Source organism: Apodemus sylvaticus, chromosome 6 (genome assembly GCF_947179515.1).
Source record: "Apodemus sylvaticus chromosome 6, mApoSyl1.1, whole genome shotgun sequence".
Taxonomy (NCBI): domain Eukaryota; kingdom Metazoa; phylum Chordata; class Mammalia; order Rodentia; family Muridae; genus Apodemus; species Apodemus sylvaticus.
This window is the reverse complement of record NC_067477.1, coordinates 131,045,748-131,051,655: the sequence shown is the minus strand read 5'-3', so window position 1 is coordinate 131,051,655 and position 5,908 is coordinate 131,045,748. Positions and strand designations below refer to the sequence as shown.

The 5,908-nt window shown below is 46.0% G+C and overlaps 1 pseudogene; it reads right to left on the bottom strand.

Annotated features, from left to right (window-relative positions):
* Positions 1–230: 230 nt before the first annotated feature.
* Positions 231–393, bottom strand: LOC127688275 (uncharacterized; annotated as a pseudogene).
* Between the last annotated feature and the right edge of the window lie 5,515 nt (positions 394–5,908).

Sequence of the window (5,908 nt, the reverse complement as noted above, 5' to 3'; positions counted from 1 at the left end):
CATAGCAGGGATCTTAAAAAGACAGTGGTTCCTCCACATAAAGGTTTTATGGTCTCACATCAAAGAAGTCTGAAGGTGGGCCCACCACATTCTATGCCATCAGGATCCAAGATCCCTTTTATATCTCTGCTCAGCTGCTCTAGTTTGAGACTGCCATTGTTACCAGAGGTAACCTCTCACTCCCAGGAAGCAGGATGAGGGAGGCGAAAAGGAAGGGAGGAAGGGGCTGCCTTGTTTGTGCCTCCCGGCAAGTCTTCCATAATGCTTTCCTTTACAGCCCACTGGCCAGAGCATTTGCTCTAAGGAGTCTGGGAAATGTAGTCTTATTCCAATTAGCAATAATCACGCCTCGGATAAACCTCATTGGCTACAATACTGCCACTGCGCAAAGCTGTAGTCTTATTCCAAAAGGCTCTAATCCTAGCTAAAGTCAGAGTTCTCCTAGAAAGGATGAAAGGGCAGGCAGAGGGGCAAGCAGTTGATAATCTGTGGTTTGTGTGAGGCTGGTTGGGCTGATAGAGAGGATTACTAAGCTATAGGGGTGAGTAGCCTGGAGCAGTTATATTGAGATGACTTCTTAGACACAATCCTGTTTTTCTCTTCTTCCCAGAAGGAAGAGACTGGCTCTCCACAGCTGTGGTGTGCTCCCGGAGTGGCTACACCCAGCTCAGAAGGAAGAATGCAGGGCCCTGGGTCCTTCTGCATGGGGGAAAAGCTGGGCAAACAGGCGTGTGATCTGGAGATGATCTATATGCATGCCAAGATGTCTTCTTTTGCTGTCTTGTCTGGGCATTGGCAGCCCCCCTCCCAATTACCAAGGCCTGACACTATTACTGAGGCTATGGAGTGCTCACAAAAAGGGACCTAGCATGACCACACTCCGGAAGACCCAACAAGCAACTGAAAGAGTCAGATGCAGATGTTTGTGCCTAACCAATAGACAGAAGCAGCTGACCCCTGTTGCTGAATTAGGGAGGGGTGAAAGAAGCTGAGGAGAAGGGAGACCCTGTAAGACCAACAGTTTCACTTAATCTGGATCCCTGAGATCTCTCAAACACTGGACACCAAACAGGCAGCATACACCAGCTGATATGAGGCCCCCAACACACATACAGGTTTGTGTTCTTTCAGATATGATGCACCTAATCCCCAAGAGACTGGAGGCCCCAGGGAGTTTAGAGGTCATGTGGGGTTGCAGGAAAGGACATCCATGTGGAGACAGGGCTGTGGGGAGGAGGTATGGGATGATGTGAAATGTGATGGGTGGATGGGGCGGGGAAGGAAATAAACTATGGAGTGTAAAAAAATGTGAGGCTGGGAACTTTGGAAGTATCTTGTTAATTTGTCAAGGTCTGGCTGACAATTCTAGCTTCGGAGCTTGTGGGACATGGCTGTGACTAACATGCACCTCTCATTTGCTATTTGGCCAGGTTGAGTCCCTTTTCACGCCGCCTCAGCTTCCTCGATGCTTATGGGGAGGCCTAAGTGAAGACTGTGCAACGTGGGTCTTGATGAAGTCCTAACACAAGGCACCCAGTCCTATGGGGCTCCTTTTCTGCCTTCAGAGCCTACACACACACACACACACACACACACACACACACACACACACACACACTCCTGACATTCACATGCATGCATACCCACACGCATGTACACATACATATCTTAGCTTCACTCACACATACATGTACATTTTCCATACATTATATCTTTGTAAGAGCAATGTTACTTAGCTGTTTTCCTATTTGAAATTGTATTATATTTTAATTATTTAATCTGTGTGTGCATATGTGTGTGCAAGTGCTAAAGTGCACGTGTGGAGGTCAGAGGACAACTTTCAGGAGTCGTTTCTGTCCTTCTGCCATGTGGGCCCAGGGAATCAATCTCAAGTTGTTAGGGCTGGTGAAAATTTCTTTACCCACTGAGCTGCCTTGTTGGTTCCTGTTTATCTATTTTCAAACATTGAAGTTAGATACTTAATTGTGCACATGTTTTTCTGGTACAAAAATTGGTCTTGGAAATGATTAATATGACAGAGTTAGAAGGATTTGGTGGTATATACCTACTCGTTTTACCAAAAGGCTTCAGTTGATCAGTTCTGCTGCTGGCAATGACTGGGTTAGACTTTTACCCATGTGAGAACAGGGCCGAGAAAGATGCCCTAAAATGAGGAGAGATCTCCTTTGGCTCATGGTTTCAGAGCTGAACGCTCATGGTAAAGCAGAGCATTCTGGCAGGCAGTAGGGAGTGGATTAGAAATGCTTCCTCATCCTGGCCAGAAAGTGGAAAGAGAAGGAAAGGGCCAGATGCCCAGTACATCCTCCAAGAGATGTGCCCCATAACCTCCTCCCTCCAGTTAGGCCTCACCCCCTAAAGTCTCTAACCCTTCTCAGTAGCATCAGCTGCCAGGACCGACCAACCCTTCTATGCATGAGCATTTGGGGGACAGTTTAGAGTAGCGGTTCTCAACCTTCCTAATGCTGAGACCCTCGAATACAGTTCCTCATGCTGTGCTGACCCTCCAACCATAACCTTATTATCATAGCTATTTCACAACTGTAATTTTGCTACCATTATGAACAGTAATGTAAATGTCTGATATGCAGAATATCTGAAATGTGACCCCTCCGCCCTTGCCGAAAAGGGTCCCAACCCACATGTCTAGATCCAAACTCTGAGATGATGTGAGGCAGCGTTCATTTTGCTATTACTACCCATATTGTAATCCACACACACATTGCTAAGAATGCATAGTTTATCCCATGACAATGTTAGAGGTGAAACTGGAAGCTCAGATCTGAGCTCTCCATGCATGTCTTCATGACATGCATGTCTTCATGTCATGCATGTTTCCAGTCTTTTTAGTTGTTTTTTCCCCCCAAAATTTCCTTACATTTCTGCATCTCATCTAGCTAGGGTGGCTCCTGCCTAGTATTATGTTCGATCTTAGAATGAGAAACCTTTCCAGTGTAGATTCTGATTCCTGGCTGTGCAGTTGCATTGGGTTTCATGTGAGCATGGGATTGTAGCCAACTGTGAATGAAGGTGATTTTTGGCTAAAAGCTTAGTGGGCCAGAGACATGTCTAGACATGAGATCACATAGACCCTAGATCACCCATTTCCTTTTCTAAAGAATCTTTATTGTATCTGGAGAAAAGAGAGATATTGAACTCTTTCCTTTTGGACCTAGGTAGAAAGAATTTGGAGTTAAAGTCAAGAAATCATGCATCATCTTCCCTTTGAGATTGGATCCCTGACCAGCTGTCTTCTGCTCTGTCTGTCCTTATCCACTTTCTGCTGCTATAACAGGGCACTGCAGACTGGGCGATTTAGAAGCAATAGCTTATTGACTCATGGCTGATGAGCCTAAGAGCTCAGCCCAGATGTTTAGAGAGGGTCTTCACATTGTATTGGAACATGGCAGAAGGTCAAGTATGCATGTGCAAGACAGGAGAAAGTAAATCAATAGAACTCGCCCTGCCCCCTATTAAGTCAAGAACCCACTCCAGAGATGGATGACGCATCCACTGGTGAGATGATGGAATCTTCCACCCTTGGCATTACTCTACCCACAAGGGAAGGGTTCTCACAGCTCAATCACCCTTTAAAGGGCCTGCCTCTTAATGCAGTCATAGTGGCAATTACGTCTCAAGATGAGTTTTGGAGGAGGCACTCAAACCATATCCTTCTCCCTTGGCTGCTCCCCTCTTTGCCTGATGTGACACAGTCCTTAGACCCATCCATGAGCATCTTTGGGGATCTCTAAGGATCAGAGGATGTGTGTGCTTCTAATAGTTCCAGCAGCATGTTTTCACCATTTCCAATTCCGAAGTCTGTGTCCTCATCCAGGAGACTTTATCTCCAGGAGATACTTGTGAATATAGATCACATGAAGGCTTTGTGGGGTTTGTGGGAGGGTGGGGTCTGGAAAGAGCTGGTCCATGAGGACCATCCGGATGTTGGGGAAGAGTAAAGCTAATGTCTCCTCGTTAGAAAGGGTAGAATGCTTTAGAGAGAAGTTGAGGCTTCAAAGCTCCAGAGATTCCTCTAGCAGCGAGCAATGCCTCAGGGTGTAGGGAGACCTTTGGGGACCATGATGAGGCAGGCTGGGTTCTGATGGTTCCGAGATGAGAGCACACACCCATTGCTTTGTAGGCTGTCTGCCTGGGAGAAAGCTCTCCCCTTGTCTGGGGCTGGGGGGCTTAATGCACACTGAACACAGGGAAGCCCTGTCTTTCTACTCAGCGTGGTGCATGTCTGTGTCAGAGAGAAGACAGTTGAAGAGGAAAAGGCTGCCGCTCCCTAACTCTAGGAACTGCTGTGTTTCTAAAATGTTGTGAGCTAGTTTTCTCTTTTCAGTTAAATGTCCTAGATCCTCAATCCTCTGGTTCAACTACCATTCACAAATGAAGGAAAGGATGTTCGGAGATGATAAAAAGCTCATGACTACAGTTCTGCACGAAACCCCTAAGGAACAGTGAAATCTAGCTCCATCTTCGGCCTGAGCCTGGTTCCCAAGGAAAGCACAGCAGTCTGCCAGTATTTCCTGGGTGTTTTAATGGAGTATAAGTTCTTCTGACAATTGGTCAGTGAGCCTCTTAAAGTTCTTAGGGAACAATCTGTGAAAGACTAGGATGGAGGTAGCTATGGTACTGAAAACTTCTAGGTCTGAAGAAGAAGGCCCGAGAGGGTATCCCTGACTCTACACTCCCATGTAGCAAGGCTCTCAGCCATTCTTTCTGGTTCTTGACAGACATCCTCTTCACACATCACCAGATAGTTGAGAACCTATTAACTATTAGCCGGAAGGATTCATTCCCTGGAGACTTGGGTCTTTGAGGGGGTGGGTGGTGGAGGCTGAGCAAACAAAACTTTGAGCATGTAGAAGGACTCAACGGAACTTGCCTTTAAAAGTTAGAATATATAGACCGGGGTTGGGGGCGGTGCTCAGTGGGCAAAGGTGCTTGTCAAGCAAGAGTAGCAACCTGAGTTCAATCCCGAGCACTCCCAGAAAGATGGGAAGAAAGAACCAACTGTACAAAGTTGTCTTCTGTTCTGCATGTGTGTTGTGGCACATGTGTCTCCCTCCCATGTACACACAAATAATACTAAGCTAAAATAAAAATAGGTGTATGACAATGAGGGAATGGTAAAATGAACTCAGGTATGAAAGACCTTTAGGTGCGGTAGGTAAGATAGATATATAAAGACACCCCCACACCTTTGAGATATACTGTTAAGTGAAGGAAACAAATAGAATAAAAAATGACAATACTTTTCACATAAAACACTCCAAAGCAAACCTTTCTTTGAGGGTCATATCATAAAACTATACTCACAAGATCAGAAAGGTGCCAGACTTGGTTTTGGAGTGTGCAGCAGCCAACTGGACCCTTCTACTTTGTCATTTGTTTAACATCAACAACAACAGCACAGCAGCAGCAGCAGCAGCAGCAACAACAACAACAACAAGAACTTGACTTAGCTAGACAGTCCTGGCTATGAGCCTTCCTGCTCGCCTGTGGTCTTTCCGTCCACCATCACTGAATTGCTTGGGGTGCCCAGCAACATACTGACGCAGAGTAAGGAACTGACATTTAAATCGTACTTGAAGGTGCAGGGTCCTAGCTCACTATGGCTACTTCAGGACTTCAGCAGGCCAGGAAGAAGCCTCTCATGGTTGCTATATTACACAAGAAACACAGGAATTCGGAATGCTGGGGACAGGTGTAGGCATATCAAGTTACCGTTGGCTTTCACATACTTGCCCTGGCTCTTGAAGAAAAAGCCCCGTAAGCAAGGAAGTAAACATGGAGGGTTGATGAGAGGACACACAGGGCTCTTAAGCATTGCCTGTGCATTACTGTGAACACTTCACAATCCTATAAAGGGGTCTCCATTTTA